The 23,583-nt window shown below is 41.4% G+C and overlaps 1 protein-coding gene across 1 annotated transcript in view; it reads left to right on the top strand.

Moving 5' to 3' along the window:
• Nucleotides 1–23,583, top strand: part of tbl1xr1a (TBL1X/Y related 1a) — a 39,866-nt gene that overhangs the window by 4,324 nt on the left and 11,959 nt on the right. Inside the window, exon 2 of the mRNA XM_020632319.3 lies at nucleotides 11,932–11,997. The gene's annotated coding sequence lies outside the window, so the exon portion shown is untranslated. The remainder of the gene's footprint in view (nucleotides 1–11,931; nucleotides 11,998–23,583) is intronic.

Here is a 23,583-nt window from a genome sequence, read left to right as displayed (position 1 = left end):
TCTCGGAAAGAGGTCAGAACTTGATATTCTGATGAGGTTTGCGTTAATGGTTGGTGTTAGCTTACAGCACGGTCCGAATTGAACTTTTGTCTTGATAGCCAAGGTCACGGGTCAACGAACCCAAAATACTGGCCAAAGCTATTTTTCACCTTTCAAAACAATAAATTTCAATTTTTGTGTCACACATACGCAATCATTTCAGTGCCTTTCACTAAGATAAGGTTTTATGTTGAAGTTCTTATTGATTGGTAATCAATTGAAGCCTAAATAAAATCTCAGAAAGTGACTTTTAAATGTACCATAAAAGTAAATTTGAAGATGTTGTAACCTCCATTTCTCACTAAACTTTCTGTTTGCATGTCCTCCTGCTGGTTTGTTCTCCCTTTTTTTCGGTGGCAATGCATTTTAGTTAGGATTGTTGGCTGACACTTTGTAAATACTGCCACCTACGAGCTAGTTAGGTAACCTAACAGTAACGTTAGCAGGCAGCGGGCCAGTTGCAGCAGGGAATCTGTACTCCTGTGTGTGTGTTTGTGTGTATCAGTGTTTCAACTTGTCCCCGTGTAGCTCCAACATGGGGACAGCAGAGAGGCAGGAGAGAAAAGCTGCAGCTACTCCACAGCACGGTAAAAACTCTGCATAGTTTTTAAATTACAGAGCTTTTCTGGCACAAACATTTACCGGCCATGTTGGGGATAGGCCTCTGACATTTACTCACCAAATGGAAAAACCTGCCTGCCCAAATGTGAGCAGGATTTGGTACCCTGATTCAGGTTTTATAGACATAACATCACTCACTCTCCACAACTGACAAAGGATATTACAAATGTACTGGTCAAAATGATCAGAAGAATGTCTGCCTCTAACAGCTCCGGCAGCAGAGAGCAGCAGGAGCTGACCCAAGGCTTTTTAAAAAGGCAGATGACCAACAATGACGACTCACCTACTCCGCATACTTGAGGAGTGTGGCATGGTGGTGCAATGGTTAAGTCTTAATATAGCAAAGTACTTACAGCCTTCAGGTGACTTTTCATGCTTGTTGGTAGGCCAGTTTCAAATTGCATATTTGGCACACTGCCTTTGTCTTGTCTTGACTTCATTTTAAGTGTTCCCACACAGCTTTAGTCTTCGGCATTTTGTCTTCCCTTTAATGGCCAAGGTGAACTGAAGTGTGACGTTCACTGACCGATGTGAGCAGAGGAATATCAGGTACCCCCCCCCCCCCCCCAATAAACTCCCATGAATATTCGAATCCCAAAATAAATTAACGATCGCCTACCCGTGGAACGAATATTCGAATAGCCAGCCCTAATACACATGAGCGTTTCCCTGAATGTATCCTCGTTTGTACACTATTACGCTGTTGGGTTTGTAGTGCAGAGACAATTTGTGCGTTTAAGTCGTTGCTCTACAACAACCTGCTTTGTTCTGTAAGACAAAACTGTGGAAATGTGTGAAAGTCGTTTTATCTGACAGCTTACTTGGTTGCTGTCAATCTCTGAAACCCGTTCGCTATTAATCATCTATCATGGTCTAATAGACGATTAACGCCTCACGGAAACGACTTTCAGAGAAGACTTCTTTTTCTGTGTGGTGTTTATATCCGCAATGTAAACATATTTCTAGGTCCATAATATCCTGGAATAACGCCTGACTATCTGAGGAGCCTCAGTTCAACAAGTTACACAGCGGCTTCACTTCAGCGCTGTGAGTCCGAGAGACAAACTGATTTACTCAAAATTAATGAGAATTAACTGAACCAGAATTCATCCTGATGCAGATTCAAGAATAGTACAACATCAATCTTTGTCAGGTCTGTCTTCAAGAGGAGAAGAAAACAACTTGATCAAAAAATGATCCGTCACTTGTGATGCGTTTCAGGTTGTCAGTGAATCTAAACGCTAATCGACACAGTGTAAAGCTGATTAGTGGCTCACAGTCGAATGTTTGATCTGTAATACATCGTTATTCTTTCATGCAGGTATCTTTTTATCAAGTCAAATACATCATAGTCAGAAATCCGTTGAGGGTAATCGGTATGTTAAAAGTGGATGAAGGTTCTTCTAGTTTTTCACTGTCCACACAGACTTCCTGCGTTCACCTGAGCTTGCTGATACCTTATTGGTCAATACGGCTCGGACTACAAATGTACTACAAACTGAAACAAGAACTCTTCACATGCTGGAAATCCAAATTGTGTACACATTCTGCATTTCTCCGGAGAATCTTTAAGTAGAGATCCCTTTGGCGTTGGTGGAAGAGTTTTTAAAAAAATGCTGTGTGTTTGTTTTTTCTAAAGTATGTAGGTTTACTTTATAATTAGTGTTATTGTTTCAAGAGAAAACAGAACAGTTTCATGAGCTTTCAAGATTTATGTTAACAAACAGGTACACACACACACACACACACACACACACACACACACACACACACACACACACACACACACACACACACACACACACACACACACACACACACACACACACACACACACACACACACACACACACACACACACACACAGTTGACAGCAGTCACATGGTGTGTGTGGCAACCCCAGGGGTCAAGTTCAACATTGTGAAGAATGTGTCTGTGCCGGGTGGCCCCTCCCCCTCTTTACCCACAAGGCTTTGAAGTTTACGGGCCTGCGGCCCCTCTGCTGCAGAGACCAGGGGTTATTATCTGTGGCCTGCAGCTCCTGTGAGCAGGCTTTTTAGCATATAGCCGTATAAATGAGAGGCACTGGGTTGTTATAAGATATTCTAAAGATGCATCATCCGTGATATTTTCTTATTCTTGTTTATGAGTTTGTCGTTATTATGTCCCCTCTGTTGTGCCATAGAAAACTACAAATGTTACAGAGAAAAGAAGTAAAAGCTGCGTTTCTTTGGCTGAGCAAAAAAGTTGTTTAATTTTGAAAAGAAAAAAAAGATTTTGGGGAAACACGCATGATGTTGGCTGTTTCAAATCATCAGGCTTTGAAATGTGCTGAACCGAATTGACTACAACTTAAACCTTTTTTCACCCTACATGGGATTAGGGTTGACACGATAACAAAACTTGTACAATACGCAAAAAAAAAAAACAAATATCGTTTCCATACCATGAGCCTCTAAAATCCCAGGGGCCTAATTTTGAGTGATTTCTTGTTTCTAATGACCAAATATTGCAGGCAAACTCTTGTACACTGAATATGTCGGCAACCTTTTTTTCACCTAAATCTGCCACGAGTTGCAGAGAGAGCACTGTTTTAATTGCACAAAAACATTGGCAAGGTATTTGTGCAGACGTATCAATTAGACGATTTCCATTGATTTTACTTATTACTTTTTATCAGCTGTTTTCTGGTCGCCACTTTCGTTCAACTCACAGTAGCGCTCACTTCTACAACTCCATGCTTGGCTTCAGGCCTCTGTTTGAGATGATGTGTTGAAGCAGCTGTGTTTTCCTCTTTTATTTACAACAGACTTGAGATAAATCTCACTGTGGTTTCGCTCTCGGTTGACCACTACAGAACTGCACCACTTCCAGATGCCTGCGTAGCCTTTTTTTTTTTTGGGAATGAACTCTTCGACCTTACAGCCATGAGAGTTTCAAGTTAAGTGAGGTTGTTTGGACTCAAAGTGTGAGTCTGTTAAAGTCTTCATGATAGAGAGAGACTGCTGACTCTATGCAGCGCTGCATTACCTCGTTGTAGTCCTTTAGCCTTTGCGATGGCAATATCACGGCTTGAGTCTTGCTAGTGTTGCTTTGTGCTTTCTTGGTAACTAATCCATGTCTTTGCTTATTGAAGGGCTAACCTGAATGCTTCAGAATTTGGAAGTTTCCATTGTTGTCTAAAAAAAGTGTAAACCATTCGACTGCAGGAGTCTTGTTTAGAATACTATGCATTGCCATCTTTGACTCACACACCTTCAGAGCCAATATTTACTACATTTGGATTGAATTGGCTACATTAAGCATGTGTGTGGAGAAGGTATATTTTTGCTAGTAAAACCTGCAGCGCACATTCTGCTTTAGTTTAGGATTGAATACACTTTGTACACCACTGAGCCACTGGATCATGAGACTGTGCATGGACCCACCTCACAGTCATGGTATGAGATCAGGAACATTCCAGTACAGAGAAACCGTGTGCGTGTTATTGTCAATGCGGGTGACACAAATACCAATGCAACTTGGTTTATAGGCACACCTTACTCTGGCAGAGTGTTTGAATCTGTCTTTAGTATTTTGAAAACCACACTTTTTGGCCCAGAATATATACCCTCTCATTTTAACAACTGCAAACAGGATATTTCACGTTACATAATTAGCATTATATTACATATTATATATCAAGACCTTTTGAATCTTATTTAATACATTTCTACTCACAAAAGCATCTTAAAATGTTGATGATGTCAAACCATTTTGGTGCAGGTGTACACATTTCCTAAGAAGTCTCACAGTTACTCCTCTGATACATGGAGAGGAGTGATGGAAATGTTGTTAGCTGCTGCAGCTCCCTCCAACACCCAACATCCTCCTGTGCTCATTTTTTAGTAGCATTAATTAAAATAGTTTTCACCTTTTCTGCAAAATCTTAACTAAATCCTTATCTACAAATGGATGCTGGTGTCTCTGATTAAATCATAGATTAAAAATGTAAAAATTAGTAAATCAAAGAGGAAAGACTACTTTTGCTTTCTGTCCAATGGAAACTCTCCAATACTGCTGGTGTCTGTCCCTCTGTTGCTTAAAAGAAACATACACGGGACAGTGGGCATTCTGCATGATGACCTGCCAACACAGGAACTCCATGGGTCACAGGCACGCCGTGAGCACCATGGGTGCAGATGATTCTGTTATGTGAACAGCTAAACTGGTGGTGTGGCCCTTTCCGGTATTGTTTTCATCAAACATGTTTGGTTTTGCCACCATTGAGAATTTGTTGTGGGAATGAAATCTGAGAATGGAAATGTAGTATTTGAACATCACATTGCCGTAGATTTGACTTTTAATGCTGCTGTTATTGAACAGTCCATTTTTATTGTATTGTGTGATTTACCGTAAAATCCGGTGTATAAGACGCACTTTTAATACCTATTTTTTCGTCTTAAAAGTTGGCTGCGTCTACACCAGTGCGACCAATATACCAGTACAAAATACTGAAACACGTGCCGTCATTACCGCGGGTGCAGCAGCCCCTACCACTGCAACCTGACGTGATTAAAAACCCATCCTCGGGGTGCGCTGGTGTCGCAATGGTTGGGGCGCGCGTCCCATGTATTGAGACTCTCGTCTCGAGCGGTAGGCCCGGGTTTGCTTCCACCCGTGGCCCCTTTCCGCATGTCATTCCCCGCTCTCTCGCCCTGGTTTCCGACTCTATCCACTGTCCTCTCTCTGCATTAAAGGCACGAAAAGCCCAAAAAAATAAATCTAAAAAAAAAACAACAACAAAAAAAACATCCTCATTCATTGTGTATTGAAAGCAGAGTGCACGCTGTCCTGGGAAAGACGGCGACACAGACCAATCTGGCTGCGCGACCTTTTTCACATCTTTTCTCCACCACAAGGTCATAATCATACATTTACAGAAAACAGTGGTATATTGTTCTGTAAATAAACCTTGTGGAGTTCTCTTTTGATTGAAAGAGTCATATATTAAAGTAAAAGAGTGAGTCGGGCAGCGTGCCTCACAACTTTCCCTGCAGGCTGAGAGCTCAACTACTGTACTGTAGCTAGTAGAAGTGCAAACTCCCAAACGTGAAAAAAGACAGGGCTTTAAGAGCGACACAGCTCCACAGAAATTGCACGTTGTAGACATCGCTGAACACAATATAAATTGTCACGCAGGAAAACAGTTTACATTTTTTTTCTCTCTAGGAGATCTTCAAAACGGTGCGTCTTATATACCGGTGCGACTTATATTCCGGATTTTACGGTAATCACCAATGACTCTTCTTGGCCATCTAAGATAATATTTGAAATTTGCTTAGTAAAATGATTACCAATACCTTTGTTGTGACTTATTTTCTTTGTTGAAGTAGACAGTAGATATGTTGTGTTGTAGATTTTTGCCTGTGTAGAGCCAGATTAATAGTAAGCAGCCTGACATGTACGAGTTAAACTTGAATGTTAAACGGGCTTTGTCAAAGCTGAAGTCAGAGGCACTAGTTGGATCAAAGTGTTGCTTTGGGTGGTCTGCGTCTCTTAACTGGATCCTGTCTTCATGTTAATGATCCCGTCTGTGCGGAGGAAGTGTGTCCACTGATAGCTGAAGATCTGTCAACTGACCTGCTGTTATCTTTGCATGCCTGCTACCTCTGTTCCCATTTACTGTGTTTTCCTGTTGCTTATCTGGTGCTTTTCTGCTTTCATGAGTGTCTTCCCATCAGAAGGCGTCAAAGGTTAACTGCTAGTTGGATGGGTATCCTCAAGAATATTCTGGTCAAGTTAATAGGTTAGGCCACATGTACACTTGGCTAATGGGGTCTTTAGCTTGCAGTCAGAGGGAAAGAATCCAAACCCGCTCGACAAATCTCACTAAGGATAGTCCTTCAGAGAGGCGACAAAGTCAAGTGTGCACTGTCAGATGATAATCTTTAGTGTGGTTGTAAAACAAGCACAATGCATAGACCAAGCACCCAACTAAGGATTGCTTGCAGCCAAAGATCACGTTCCTGCTAGTCAGAGGAGAGTGTGTGCTAGTCCATAGCTAGCTTGGGTTGCTGAATTATTCAGGCTGATATCCTGCCTGTCAGTGTGGAGAGGGACAAGTGATTTGCAAAACTAGTTCTGTACTCAAAGCTTTGAAAACATTGTGCCACTGGCAGCCAGCCAGAATTTGAGGATGAGTAAAAGTCAAGCCAACCAGCAACTGTCAAACAACTCATGCTAATTAGATAGTAATTCTTACTGCTGCCGCCTACGTTAGAAAAGTACACCGTGTAGTTTATACCTTTTTATTTTTTGCTCATGTTTTCAGTTGTGGAAGGGAAAATGTTAAACAGTCTGCAGCATGTTTCTCCCGTGATTGTCTTGCTCATTTGTAGTCACTGTGTAGAAAAAATAACTACATATATTAAAATTCCTTGAATCAACATGACCTCACAGACACCAAAGCTGCCGTGAGCAAGAGAGACAGCTTGGTGGTCCACTAGCATACAGGTTAAGGGTTCATAAGTGGTAAACGAAGACGTCATTTCATAATTGATTTAACAGCAATTGCACTCTGCTGAGCTAATAAACATGCCTACAGCTCCACTCAAAGTAGGAGGGTTTTGTTAGTATGCAGCGCTCCTCATGCTGCCCGCTGTGTGTCTCTTTAGTCCTCTCAGACCTGCAGCTCTTCACAGCCACAACACACTAACCGTTACAATTCATAGATCGCCAACTACTAATTCCTTTGGGCGTCTTATTAGTATGCACAAGATATGGTGTCTGCTACAGACTGACACAGGAGAGAGACAGTAATGTCACCCCATCACTATATTTTCATTTGGTACCTACCTGCGGGATGTGAGCTCTACAGTACTGCACAATGACTGACACTCAGAAATGTCCCACACACAGTAACATTATTAGAAAATCTAAAAGTGCAAAGAGGCCCGTACAGACACAATGCATTTCAGCTGCATTGTGGTGGTAATTGAGATGAAATAATGTATTTTCTGTAATATATCTTTGGGAAAATCTTTCTAATTAAGCCATGTCTTACCAGTATTTAGAATAACTTAGTATGTGTTTAGTGTTTTTTCCAGTACCAGCATTGTATGCACGTTGGTAATTAAATGAAAGAGAGTTCATAAATTTAGGTCCCAAGGGTTAGCCTTTTTTTTTTTGCTGAGGTATTGAAACAGGTATTGATTGTTTAATTTGTACTAGTTTATATTGAAGTGTAAAATCTGGTTTTGTGAAAACCATATTTTCTAATGAATTTAAACGGAAATTTGACTCAATTAGCACGGCAAGCTGTTTTCTGAGCACTTTTATTCAATTATGCAGAGCTTTGCCAAGCATCGTCATGCGTTTCCTATCATTTGGTCCTTGCCGATACCTAGCCCTGACCTCAAACAAGCTCTCCTTGACTGTGGTTTTGTATTCTACTATAAGGCAGGCTCGTAGCTCTGCATTTGTTCCTCATACGAGAGAGAAAAAGCTCAGGTGATTTAGCCCCAGCTAATTGATGTGGGGTGTTAGCAGAGCTCTGATGTATTGATTGCATTATTATCAGGTAAAGCTGGGGCTCAGTGCTGCTTAGAAAATGAGGTGTTTATCTCAAATGTAGAATTAAATCTGGAACATATTGGATTGGCTTTAGCTCGTCTGTTATGGCTTTGTAAGACTCAGTATGAAAGGCAGTCTGTTCTCATAATGGGTCGTTATTATAGTGATATGAATCATGATTATGATTTGGCATTAGTGTTGTTCAAGAGATCTACGAGGAAAACGTGTGTTTTGGTATTTTGGAAGATCATTTGTGACATTTTAAAATCTAAAAATTATTTTGACAGACATGATTTGCTATAAAAAAATATACAGAGGAAAAATGTAAGACATGTTGTCTGCTTTAGTCTCCCTCACTGGTTGGGTGAAACTATTGAAACTGAAATGAAACCAGCTGCACTGCAGTGTTTTTGTTGAACCAGCAACACACCTGGAGCTGGTTTGCTCAATCGTTTGGGGTTTATACTCAATATTTCTGGCCCTGAAGGAATATGCACCTTTATTATCTGTGGCCTTGAAGACATGGTGAACATTTTTAAAATACGAATGGGCAATAATATAAAGGTTTGACCAAATGGTTTGACCAAATCCGTTTGCACACTGTGTACTGTTGGTTAGTGTTGAGGCCACATTGTGATCCCCAGATACCCTGTGCCGTCATACCATCAAGTTTCAACTGCACTGTCTCGCTTTCCTCTTTTTTCCCCACCACTGCTATTCATTCTGAGACAAGGTGGTAACATTTACTTTGCACAACAGCCCATGATTTTGTCTTTGTAAATCTTGATGTGGACCTTTGGACACACTGTGAAGGAGGATGGTTATACCCACATCACGTGGGTGCAGTGCAATCCAAAAACAGCATCAACAGAAGGCAACTTGGCACTACTACTCCAATTGTTTGTGATGTAAGTGTGCAGGCTTGCCTTTTCATTTGCTCTGGACATTGTTACGTAAGAATTGGGTGGGGATTACCCAACCCGACAAAGAGCCAAGGTGATATTTCATATATTTGTGAGACAGTTAAAAATTGCCATTTTTATTTTAAATTGTCCACATTTCAAACATTCAAAATGCTGCAGCATAAAGATAGTATGTTGTGTATGGCCGATCTCAAGGGTCAGTATCTGGGATTATCAAAGCTCTTTTAAGTTGATGGTTAGTGATCTTTAGTCTACTATAAAGTATGGACGTTGCTAGCAAGTTATTTGACTCTTGATTAAACGCATGTGTGGCTAACGTTTGCAATGCTAGCATCGCCAGCCTTCCTTCAGGTTAATGTCCACATGTACTGGTCATGCATTGAGTCCCAGTTTAACACGAAACAGCCTACGTAAAACTTGATCTCTGTTTTCTAAATCAAAATACTGCCAGACCCATCCACACGACGAGATGTTATCGGTCTACTGCTGGTTTACATCCAGGTAGTAGAGCGAGGAGTGAAGGCCGAAACCACTTCTGGTCTTTCCTGTTTTATGAACCATTGTGATCTGGGTATGTTGAGAATTTGAACTAAACTTTAAGCTCTCCCATTAACTTTAATTAAATGTGCTGTGCAGGGTGTACAAGAAGTCTGGCAGATGTTCCAGTTGTTTCATCTCAATAAGTAAAATTCATTTTTCATATGTGCCATGCAAAGGTGTGTTGCCTTTTCACCTGGTTGAATGATTTTTTTTTTCTACAGTTATCCCTTTTAATCTACCTGGTTCATTTATAAACTGCAGTGCATCACCGTTTCCCTTTTGTACTTGAAACACTCAAGTTTGTTTGTGTACATCTTTGAGCTATTGGCATGGTAACTGATTACAGTAGAGATACAAGTTGCAGCTGTTTATATTTCAATTTTCTTCAAAGAGATAATTATCTCGGCGGCCTTGTGCTGCTTAGAAACTCCATTCCTACCACGGCAGAGCTGTGTCCTCCAGCGAGCCCTCTGCAACCTTCAACACTTTAGTGTTTTTCTGGCCACACCCAACTCCTCCTGCTTTCTTTGTGGTAACATTATCGCTCCCTTTGCTCTGCAGCCTCTGTAGAGACAGAGGCAGCAGAGCCAGGAGGAAGGGAAACAGAGGAATCAAGGGAAAGAACGACTAAAAAGAGAAAAAAAAAAAATCAAGGTCAGAGAAAATGGGGAGGAAAGCAGTGAGCGGGTAGATGGAGCCTGGCAAAAGAGTCTTAATGTTCAGTGATTTCAAGGCCACTCAACAGGATTATGCAATCTGGCAACACTCTGACGCAACCTCAATCTGCAGCCTTAATAATTACCACAGCATTGAACTGCAGTTAAGCTGAACTTTGTGGCTTCATGAAGGCAGTGCTGATTGCAGCGTTTCTTACAGTTCTTTGTTTTAACTTTATTAGGTGTGCTTTTCTGATGGAAAACTGTTGTAGAAAGCACAGTCAAAACAACACGTAGTTTGAGTTCACAGCATTAGTCAGGTATAACATTACATTTTGATGACTATTATCTCTATAGGTGCAGATAGCAGTGTGTTGTTGCACAAATCCAGTTGGTGCTTCCTGCCTTAAATGTGGTGTGCATTGAAGTCAGCTGTTAATGTGCCCAGCAGAGTTTTGTTGTCAGCACACACCAGGGTTGGAAATGAACTTTTTCGCCTACCTGCTACTGTGACTCAAAATACGCCTTGGTGCCACCTGCCACTTTATTTTAACCATCAGATCAAGGCTTACAGTATTCAAGTAACAGGCAACATCTTATGAAGGGAGATGTTTCAACTGACGTGCTCTTTGTCTTGCTGAAAAAAATTTAATCCAGCAAATCCACCAGACAAATACTTTTTTAGATGTTTTTTTTTGTAGTTACGGGTGCTGATTTCCAACTATGGCACACACTGTACTAGAATTTAATATTTGATACATATTAACAAAATCACAGACAGCTTGGGTTATTGTGTATCAAAGTAGTTGCTGCTGATTCATTTTTTCTGGTTAATCGTCTCATTTGGGTTGTAGTGCACACGCATGATAAAAAGATCCTGCCCAATTAACAAATCAATGTGACATGAATATTATTCTGCTAAGATGCTCAGAACGCTCCTTCCTTAAAAACAAGTGTATTAAAGAACACAAGATTATCAGACATTCACAAATGAGTTCTGACCGCCATCCTGTCAGACATGGTGCTGCAGAAACATACAGTATGTGCTGATAGGGATGTGTGCTCGTTTAGTTGACCAAATGGTTAAAAATAACCACCCTTGCTAGTCAGCACCATCATTACTAATCAGTTAAATTAATAATTAGTATTTTTACATGTTGGCAATTAATGCCGGTCAAATGTTATGCTCAAATTGCAACGCAGCCACCCACCACTAGCCGGGGCTGTAACCAAAGACTGGTTGTAGCCCCTGTTAATGGCCGTGTTCTCCCTGGCATGTGGACGTTAACCTGCAGGGCGGACTGAAGGCTGGGGATGCTAGCACTGTTCAGCAAACCAAATGACTGTTTGCTTTATGTTTTCAAACGTTTAGACTGGTCGGTTAGTCAGAATTTAAAGTTATGTTCAACCGACTTCGAAATAAGTCGCCTGGGAACGTCCGTTTTGTTGCTAATATTGCTTGGTGAATGTAGTGGTGTAGCTGTGACATTCATCCAGCAGGTGCTGTCAGAGACTCTTAACAGAAATACTTTGGTTTTCTTTCGATTGATCTATTTCTAAAGCCCCTGACAGAGTTTCCTTCCTCTTCTTTGTTGCAGGTTCTGAGCTGATGGTACAAGGCCCTGACTGAACATAGTGGTGGTGCATACAGACTTACTGCTGTGGTAAGTGTCAACCTGCAGCCGGATATGACTGCAAAGTGTTTCTACCTCAATGTCAACAAAATAACTCATGCAGAAACGGTTTCAAGAATCAAGTCATGAACAGTTGATGTATCTATAACAATCAAAAGGAAAGATGACCTTTTGATTTTGCACCACACTAACAGTAAAACAAACACATCTGAATCAACCAATCCAAACAAGGCATCTTTCACAACTCCCTCACTTGATTGTTGTTGGTGCCACTGCTTCCCCACATTCCCCACAAACCCTATTGCTTCCTGTATCCCTTCCCCTCCCTGGTGTCTTATTTTACTGAAGGCGGGGACTTTAGCTCTTAACCACAGTAAGTTCGAGAGCTGTTGTCGGGTCTCCACTGGAAGAAACAGTACTCTTCCTGTTTTGAACTCTTCTGAAGTCCTGCAGATTTCCTGTGAACTCAAACCAGCAGTGCACAATGCAAAACTGGACCCTGATACGCCTTCAGTCTCCATGGTGATGGTGGTGTTTGTTGCACTTGGATGCCCTGGGACTTTCTTTCTGTTTGACATACTGACATTGTTCATTTTGTTCTGTGGAACCAAGTTTCTGTGCTGTGACAGTCTTGTTCCTGTTGCCACCATTTTTTGCAACTCGCTGTGTTACTGTCTGGTCGCTTTTATTGGGAGGCTTTGTGTTCCTTGCTGTGAAACCCTTAGCCGGGATGACTTATTCCAATCTTGACGCCATTACTCAGTACCATAGCTGTTATGTCATCCATTATGTTATTAGCATGAGTAGGCTTAAAACACTCCTACATGTTCCTCATTCTAAAACCAGACAGAAACCAAAAACCATCATTGTGCCTGAATTCCAGGAAATAATATTCTATTGTGATATTAATGTGTAACAGATGGATAAACCTAATCAGTGGGAAAAGAACAGTTATGTCACAGAAACAAATTAGTCTCTGTGTTGTTGTGTGATTTCATCCTCAAGTGCTGTTTCGTGTGTTTTTGTGCCGAGGACGGCATGCAGCTCTGATTGCTCTGGAGTGGCTCTGTACTGAGAAATTGCTGACTTTGAAATGGCGCTCTTCAGGCCAAGAGTCTAAGACAAACAAGACACACAATTTGTTTGTGCCCTGCAGAAACATTTCACCCCTAACTCTATGTTTAATTTCACACAGACTCTTTGTGTTGTTTCCACAATGTAAAATGTCTTTCATGACCCCAGGACTGAGACAAAATGGCAACAATTAACGCACACGGGGGAGATTTTGGAGACGTTTGGCATATCGCCAAATCTCTCTGGAATTACCGGAGAATTACTCAAACATCTTTTTCGGCAACATGGCTTCAGATTGAAGGACACAGTTTTTCTTGTTATTTATGCAGTTGGGTGGAACACCGGGTTTCTCTCACAAGGCTGTTGTACGACAGAGGAGAAGAAAGAAGTCTTTGTTTAAACCGAATCAGCCCACAGTATTGATTCATTGCAGCAGTTTGCCTAGATATTAGCTTGTATGCTATGTGGCCTCCATTCTATGCCCCCGTTCTCAAAATACACCACAAATATGTTAGACACTTCTCCCCTAGTGGGTCCTTACACTGAGCCAGAAATTCCACACCTCTTGCTGAGGGCTTGTCCTTGGTTAAACTTGATGCTCAAAGGCCTGTTTAGTCTGAGGAAAGGATCATGGAAGTATGGAGAGGCAGAGAAGTGAGATTTAAATACAGATACAGCATGGATGATGAAGCGTGAGATTAGGCCTGCCACTGTCCTATTTTCATTTGTCTACGGCTCTGGCTGACATGCAGGATTCTTTAACTTGGTGTAGAGTGAGAGTGGTGGAATAAAGCAGTCTCTGTTAACAAGAAATAACAAGACAACAAGATGGTCAGGTGAATTTGACTATATCTTTGGCATTCTGCTTCAATTTGGTGTTACTTGTGTGCAAAGTCGTGAACCTTTGACATTGTGGGAAATAGCAATTCATTTAAATGGATTGTTTGCAGTAAATTGCCTCATGGGGATAGAGTTATTTTGTGCAAACATCTTGCTTAACATTACACCTCTGTTGTTGCCTTTCTGCATTGTTGCCTAAAGCAAGTAAACTCGACAGTGTTGACCTCTCCAGGAAAGGAGAGCCGAAGAGTCTATAAAGAGGAAGCTTTTGCATTGTGTGAGCTGAATCACTCCACAAAGAAGCATGGTTTGCACACAGTATTGAAGGAATACTCAAAGGTATTATTTCACCAGCCACAGAAACTTACCAAACATCCCTGCAAGGCCTCCCTCAAGCACCACAGAATATCAATGTGGGAAAACTTTAAAAAAAGCCACTTTCTGGTGTTGGGGTGCCTTTAAACATATAATGTCCTCTTCATGAAATGTATACTAACAGAGCAGGGCCGTGTCCAAATCTTTAATTATTATTGGCTACTGGCCTTGCCAGAGGTGGGACTTAAGTTAAAATCCACCACTCACGCTGTGTTGCAACAGGCAGCTCATAGTTTTCAGTGTGCAGACGTTTGTTTGCAATTTTTAAAATACTTTAAATTGTGACTTTGGACAAACTTTTTGTATTGAGTCCTTGAAGAATTAAGATTTTTATGTTGCCTTTATCATGGTAAATAAGAATATGTGGTATGCTCCTTATTCATGTGCATGCACACAAACTTCAGGCCACCCCTGAACATGTCAGTGCCCCAGTTGGGCACACCCCTGATGCTGGATAAAACCAATTTTACTATTTCATCTTGACACGATTTCTTGTGGAATTTATTTGCATAAATATCTTTTGGTAGTTTAAAGTAAAGGAAGCGGTAAAAAAAAGGTACTGAAGCCTACATTTCTCAATGTGTGCATACCTCCTGCCCAACCTTTTTACTTGGACACCTATTGAGTTACTCATAGCCACCTCAAAGAATTACAACCAACTACCCAGTCTAAGAGCTTGCTCATGACTCATCCATGAGCTGCACAGAGGGTAACCTTATGAATGCGCTTAAATTAACCTGTATTTGTTTTCCTCTTTTATATAAAAAAAAGTGTGGTGCTGCCAGGTTTCAGGGTGCTTCCTCTGTAACACCAAACTGAAGCTCCACACCTCACATCCACCCACAGTGGCCCAATACCCCAAGCTGTCAATAAACTGGCTCACACTGTTTGTCTGTGGCAAAACCGCCAAAACCTCAGTCTGTTCCTTGAAATAGATGCAAGCCTGGTTGTTATGTCAGAGTATGTGGATTAACAGCTTACTACGATAAAACCCCGCCAAACAACTGTTGGTATAATGGCTTTAAGTCTTGTTTTCAAAATGTTAGGCAAGTAGACACTTTGGTATGATATACATGTATTAGAACCGACTGCAGCAGGATGTAAAAGTATAAAAATCTTAAAAATATAATTTTATAGAGTTAGATCCCGGTGTTAATTTCTAACAGTGTTGTGGTTGGTGGTCAACTAAAGCTCTTGAGTTATTACAAATTGTGACAACAGAGTTTTATAGCTAGCTATTAAATGCAACACTTTTAACATAGATATTTATATCAAATATATCCCCCACATGTTAATGAGTAATTCCTTTCTGAAAAAGAGTGAAGTCAAACTCCCTTTAGGTTTGTTGTTCTCAGGTCTGTGTTCATACGGGACAGGACGGCGCTTCATTCATGCACTTTTCTGAGGCTCAAACTTGCTTCAATCACATGAACCCCTCCCTAATCAACCGTTAGTCCCTGCCACCCCACCACATGGGGGAAGAGAGATGGCCCCGCCCACTGGAGGACACTAAGTAGAGGCAAAGTGGTGGACTTTTGTTGTAAGAGTAGAATTTAAGGAGAGCCAACAGACTTTCCAATCCAAAGAAAAGACATTTGATATAAAATACATCAATGAAATTAGAACCGACTCATTTTTCGGCTGCACTCGGTCGGAACAGTCAGGGAGGGGTGGGGGAGGAGGGGAAGTGGTGAGCTGAAGGTATAGCTTTGTGCGACATCTACTGGACATCTACTCTGAAAGTCACATAGTATACCTTTAACCACTTTGCAAGTTTTTCATTTGGTAGAAGAAGCTGCTGTTGGGCAAACTGATTTGTTTTTATGGTGAAATGTGAAAGAAAACATCGTCAATGTGGAAGTCTTACACCGTCTGTGTGAATGATTAGCAACCAAATGCTATCTGCTGATCTGTTAGTGCAGACAGAAGGGGTAAATAGGGTAGAGTAAGAAACGTTCCAGTGAATTATAAAGAAGGGCTAGCAGTAGTAATTTATATACATCAGACTACATGGACCATATCTAAAAACAGACATGAAGAAATAAGAAGTAACACATAATCTATCTGAATCAGCATTTGCCTAAATTGTTCTTTGAAACGTTGGTATCGATATCAGCCGGGATTTTCACATCTGTGCATCTCTGTTTATTCAAAACGAGCTTTATTAGCCAAGAATGTAAACACGTGATAGCAAATTCAAATATTGCTCTGTTTCTGTTTTTGTAAATCTCAGTGTTAAAAACAGCTAAATAAGAACAACAAAGCCTGACAAAGTAATCCTTACATCTCATACTAATGAGTTTCTCATGAAACTTCACAATAATCTCCACTGATAGACTGTGGACAGATACGGATTTACACTGCACCCTGACTGGTTCACAGATGTATTTAACCACAGGGGGATCATTAGTCTGGATGCTTATCTTTGTAGTACACGTCTACCTGTGGCTGTTTTGAATGTGACATCTGGTCCCATTACGAGAACTGGAAAATAAGCCTTACTACGACTACGACTGGATCCCCATATGTGCAAAGAGACTCGACCTTCTAAAGAGATTCTTGAAGTCATTGGGCTTGTGACTTTGGCGAGTTCTTCTAATCCCAGCCGACACGTCAGCTCTCAGTGAGATAACCACCTCTGATTCAGTGGACCTCACTGACCTGCTGCATTCAGACGGACACGAGCTGCCTAGAGCAGGTTTAACTGCCCGTCAAGCGAAGCTAGCTGGCAAGGCCTACGTGCTACCATCTGTCAGCGACAGACAGCTAGCCTTCCTGACCTCACATAGGCCATTTGAGACAGAGCCAGGCTTGCCGATGCAATCTGTCACTTTGAGAGCTCAGTAACTCGGGTGAGGGAGAAAGGAGAGCGTCATGCATTTCTTTAGACAATGCACCTTCACAACTGCACTGGTATTTAAAAAAACCTGTGTTCATGCTGCTTTTATCTCATGGTTTAGCTTGGTTAACCGTAGTTTATAGTATTCCATATAAATCTAAGTTTGGATTAATACAACACAAACCCAAAAACTGAATCCAACAAACAAGAAAAATGTTATGTTCACATGCCACTCTTTATAATACTTGGCATGCAAACATTTGACATAAGATGAAGCCTCAGCAAGCTTTAAAACCTGAATCACTTCTTTGTTTACGATGTAAAATAAATGTTAGGATATTCAGCGACCTGCACTTTATTTTTTAAAGGTTTTTTGTGGGGCTTTTTATGCCTTTATCCAGATAGGACAGGGTAGAGTCAGAAATCGGAGAGAGAGAGTGTGGAAGGTCATACGGGAAAGGAGCCACAGGTTGGATTCGAGCCCGGGCTGTCCGCTTGGAGGAGTACAGCCTCCATACACAGGGTGCGCCTACTAACCACTAGCCTACCGACGCCACCCTGCACTTCTTTTTTTAATCACTGAAACGGTTGTTATATCAAGATTTCATGTTTGCACACATGCAGTTCTTTAATACAGCTTAAAGCTGAACACACACGAGCCATGGTTCATGCTGGCGTACAATAAATCAGTTCAAATCATCAGTTTTTCTTCACAGCGTACTGTGCCGGATTGTGGCTGCAGAATAATTGAGAATCTGATTATCATATGTGACTCTGACTGGGTACACGACAATTGGAAGCATTTTGGGGTGAGAGACTATGAAAAATATCAGCTCTATATCCTCCGGTGGCTGAATTTCGTGCTGTTGCTCTCTGAAAATAGACCCACACTGTCAGCTCTCAGACGGAGCCTTTAAATAGGAATGAGCCCCATTTCCACCTGCAGAGTCGACTGAGAGCAGCAGCCATCACAGCTCGGGTCTGCTTTAGTTATTGATGCAGAAATGTCTTCAAAGAACATGAAACAGACATGGCGTGTGTTATTGTCACAGACAGGGAGGGACAAAAGAAAACACACTGTCACACCACACACACATCAGTGTGGTGTGACAGTTTGTCGGTTTCCCCCTGCTTTAGTTTCAGGGGATGCACCTGCCATAAAAAAAAAAAAAGAAGACTTTTCACACATGCGGCCTGTGATGGTAACATGATGTGTTCAGACTGATACAGAAAAGACAACAACTTTACATGGTTCACTTATGAAATGCCTTCCTGTGATTTGAACAGCAGAGAAATTTTTCGCTGTATAAATTTAAACACAGGATTTTGTGATTTCAAAATAAGACTATGTCAGTGACACAGTTGGGAGCATTTTTAAAGGTTGAATTTAGATGAAGTCAGAGAAATAGGGCCAGGTTTATATCTCAGCTGGTATGCTTTTTAAAGTTTTGTTTCTGTCGGCTGATATATGACGAGGACTGTCAGTGTTGCTTTTGATGTATTTAGAGGGGAAAAAGTAGGACTGCATTCATACAGAACCTTCACTGTAAGTCCATAACTTTCCAAAAATGATATCCACTATAGCCTAGCCCATGTTGGATTTTTTTCTGGGATGAGTGTTGAATTAGTAATAAAATCACATCAAACTTCAGATGATTATGTACTTGGAAAATGTCCTCTGAAAAATCTCCTCCGTATGACTTATTGTCACATACATGAAACACAATAAGAGTCACAGACATAACTTACAATCAGTTCATAATGGCCTGTAGTAATGACAAGTTGGTCATGTTGTAATCTGTAATCATACGGCCATCAGGTCATCAAGGTACTATGATAGATTCATACGTGGAATGGTAACTGGACTTGTGCTTGGATAGCTTCTTTTGACTACTGGAAGCACCTTTTACACTGCAGGTCACACTTAATCATGTATACCCGAATAGCACAGGCTGCTATGTAAAGTGTCCTTTAGTTTTAACTAATCCCATTCATACACTTTCACACACTGCTGACGCAGCAGTGGGAAGAACCTGGGGTTCAGTGTCTTGGCCACATGTTCGAAGCCCTACCTTCTGTTAAGATATGACCGACTCTTTATGTGGATTCACTGTGCATTCTGATTAGTTAGTAGCTTTTATAAATCCAAGGCAAGAGCAGGGGGTTGATCTTAAAGAGGCAAGCCATCACGTACAAAGGGCTCGCCAAGATAGAGTCTTGCGATTTGATGACTTTTTTGCCTTTATGTCAATGCAGTGTTATTGTACGTATTTGAGCATCAACAAATGAGCAGAGAAGAACAGACAGGCAGGCAGAAAACATACTGAAGAGGTTTCAGTACATGCACAAAGATCGCAGTGGCTAGGACACAAACATCACAGGGAATTGTCCTGAACAAATCCTGCTGTGTTCACACATCGGCTAACCCTGGGCTTCTTGTGGACATTTTACTAGAGGGCTGGCAGGAAAAATTCTGGATAAACTGAGGTGAATATTTTGGCTGTTTGTGTTCACACTACATGCAGCCTACTCCGAACATTTCATGAAGTTGTTTGTGGGCTGAAGTAGCATAGGGCCTCAAATGGTACATGACTTACAGTTATATGTGGCTTTATGTTTAACTATAAGGCCTACAGTTGTAAATGCAATGCATGTTCAGGCAGTGCAAACAGACATGCCTCATCACCTTGAAATACGAAAAAAAATGTGTCATCCAGTTTGGCCTTAAGTTCCGCATTAACATCACAGCAGCAATGATGCCGGGAGAAGGCTTGATTGATGTGCAGTAAAACGTGTTGTGACAGGAAGTGGAACATGGCAGCATATTGAACAGGTGTAGTTTATTTTTATCACACTTCTTTGACTGAGCTAAAGCCTTTGATTGGATGTTTCATTAGCCTGTGTTTGACTTAATAAATTATGTATGCCGGCTGATAACCCGGGGCAAATATGATTTACTTAGCCATATTGATTTCATATTGTGACCGACAGAACCTTCCTCGTCTCATCAATACGAATTCATGTCATGGTTAGCAAACAGGTTATATGCCGTCTGGATTCAATTGCCATGTCTTGATTTTCTTTTGCTGTTGATTGATTGTCTTTGTGGGTTTCTCTCTCCCCCTCACCCCCTCTCTCATTGTGCTGGGACCTGTTAAGAGTTACTGTAAAGGCCAGTTTGCAACTGGCAGCTGTCACAATGGGAGGAGGACAGAGAGAGAGAGAAAGAGAGAGGGGGAGGGGGGAAAGAAATGCAGAGACAGAGATTCCCTTCTCTGCGCCCATCCCCCCTCTGCTCTCCCACACTGTCAACACAGAGGATCCTGCCTGCAGATGGTGGCTCAACAGCACCACTGCAGTGGGATGGTGGTGGCAGGGAACTACAGCTTTGTGTTTACAAACCCAGGCTGTCCTGTCCTCCCCTGGCTCTGCAGCTGTCAGATGGGATTTGAGCTGAGGGGTCTGGTGATTTGTGACTCAACAGTCTGCAGGTTTTTTATTTCAACCAAACACAACAGCAGGTCGTTTTATTTTTACTCCACCTCCCATCTTTTATTCAGTGTACTGATCATATCAGCTGCTTTTGTGTGATGGATTAATTACAATTAAACTACAGTGTGCATGCTCTACGGCCTAAATCTACCCTTTCATTGCTGTCGTAGAGCAAGAAATAAACTCAATTGTTACTAAACTTCACAGTAAATTCACACATTTTATACGGCTAAATCAAATTTCATCAGGAGACAATTACCAGGTCAGTGTGCTTATTAACTCATGTATGTTGACTCAGTGATCGTTCTTGTTAAATGATGGTCTCTGTGAGGGACAAACAGAAACACAATGGAATAAAGGCCCTGACAGACCAGGCAGACGGCAAAGAACTAGTTGCCATGAAGGCCGACTGGTGCGTCGCCTCACGTCTTGGCAAAAAAGTTTCACTGGAACACACCGCAAAGACTACAACAGATGGCTAATCACCACGTACATAGTCCTTGGTCTTCAGGTGGAAGAAGAAAAGAGGCAGAGACGACAAATAAGAACAAACCGCACTACATGGATGACAGCATGGATACTACACAGCAGCATGCTCAAGGGGCTTTCCCGAATGTGTGTCGAGAGCTGAACGCTCCGAACAGCCAATCAGAGTGATTCCTCTCACCAACCTTGCTGACCAACGCCAATTCCACTTGTCAATCGGCCAAAAAAAAGGCTGAAGGGGGCCGACGGGTAGCGACTGAGCTGGACACACCACAAAAACTAGGGCAGCGAGCTGGACCGATGATGTCCTTTTTTGTGGCAGGACATTAAGGATGAATCATTGATTCGAGGCTGTAGTTAATTGTCATCTAGAATTCCACTGTGTCATATTTAAACGGTTGTTCTTATTATATTATAGCATTAGCCCATGCCACGTTATTTTCCTGTGGGCTGGTGTTTGTCAACAGGGCCGATATCGGACCAAACTAGCGTTTCTCTGGTTCATCCCCAATAAAAAAAGGAAACACATTCTGGTTATTTTTTATACAACATCACAAACCACAGCCTTGAAAATGAAAGCTGTTAACATGTACCAGACACAGTATCTAAAAACAGTTCTGTTTCGATGCAGTGCATTGCTGTTTGTGTTGTGTTTTGGATGATCATCGTGCAGGGTGTGGCATGTTAGAAAGCTGGTTGAGGCTGAACTGTTTGCAGTCTTGTAAATTGGAAGTGGAAGGAGCCCTCCAGCTGTTCATGATTTAATAATAGGTCTACAGTAACAACTTACTATTTTCCTGTTCAGATTTTTGTCGCAGTATTAGATGTGATTAAGTCACTTTGAGGCTGAAGTCCTTGTCTGAGGTCGTCTGTTATGTTTTGTCCGCTCCCTGCTGATGCCCGGTCTGTGGAAAACGTATTCCTGTCTCACTAGAGACACTGAACAGATAACTGTCTCTGAGACAACATCGCAGCTATCACCTCCTTTCCTACTATTTTGGCACAGGTTTGTTGCCTGCCTCCCAGGCATGGACACGTTCCCTAAACAGGTCTGCCTTATCTCATGTGCAGGTGATGCAACTGGGTCTCAGCTTGTTGCTGTGTTTAATGTTATTGTTACACTGACTATGCAGGGTTAGTAAAAAAAAAAATAAAAAAAATAAAAAACCTCAAAGGAGGTAGACACACCTTTGCTCTCTTACTTCACAAAAGTCCTGTGTATTGTGCAACTGTATCCAGTTTGGTGCTGCAGGGACAGTTTCACCCTCAGGTTGTATAGAAAGATGAGTCCGTCTCATCTTTTTTATTACCTTTATAGAGTACAAAAACATATTAGCATCACTGTGTAATATGTAAAAATAATGTTTGCACAGTTTGATCCTTACTAATCTCTGCTGGGTTTGTCATTCTGCAGTAGTAAGGCCACAGGTCATGCTAAATGTCTTGCCGTTCCAGACGACAAAAATCTTAACATTCTGGGAAATGAAATGCAACCTAGTGCTCACAGTACCCAGGAGAGTGTTTCATCCACTTAAATACCATTAAATGCACAGAAAGCCTGCTTCTCCTCAGAGAGGGAACTGCAGAAACCGAGCTCCAGGCATTACACGGCTGATTATTCTCAGGGGAGATGGGCTTTGAGCCTTTGGTCCTTATTTGGAATGGGCTCTCTGGCTGTCTCCCTGTGAGATTCTACAGTTGTGGGTTCACAACTATTTTTAGTTCATGAAACCACAGACAAAAGCAATATTAGAATCACCATTCCCCTGAAATGTGCTTGGACACACAACAGAAGGCGTCATACTGCTTGAGGGGATTGGTCCTGATTGGTTTTTCCCCACCCTTATTTCCTGTTTGAGTAGTTTGTAGTTGGATAGGTGCCTAAATTGGTTTATTAGATAAAAAGGAAATGATCAGGTGGATGTTCACAAAATAAAATATATGTTATCAGTACATTTACTGAATTACTTCACAAGCTAATGTAAACTGCAAGCCTTAATGCTGTATTCTGATTGGTTTGTTTGTATATTACTTTTTAAAAGTGGCCTGTATCAGATCACAAAGGAGCAATAAATATCAGATTCAGGTCATTATTTGGGTCATCTTTCAACTGGAAGGTCGGGGATGCCGCTCTGTCTGATGTGTCCTTGGGCAAGATGCTTAACCTCAAGTTGCTCCCGCTGCTTCTTCAGAGGCGTATGAATGAGATTAGTTACTGATAGTCACTTAACATAGCAGCCTTTTCCATCAGGGTGTGAACGTGTGTGGCCTTTTGGTGTAAAAGTGCTTTGAGTAGTCAGAAGCCTAGAGAAGTGCTGTACAAGCTCAAGTCCATTTACCATTTAGTTTTGGCTGCAGTGTTAATCATAATTAATTAATATGAAATGGAAATAAAAAGCACCAGGTGTAAGTTGTGGTTATTAAATGTTGGAGTTCCAATGAAGACAATTAGACGCTTATTGGAAATACGGCAACTTTCATTATCTGCTGCATTTCAACATTTCAAGGCT

Source organism: Labrus bergylta, chromosome 6 (assembly GCF_963930695.1).
Source record: "Labrus bergylta chromosome 6, fLabBer1.1, whole genome shotgun sequence".
In the NCBI taxonomy this organism is placed as follows: Eukaryota; Metazoa; Chordata; class Actinopteri; order Labriformes; family Labridae; genus Labrus; species Labrus bergylta.
This window is presented reverse-complemented; position numbering and strand designations above follow the sequence as displayed.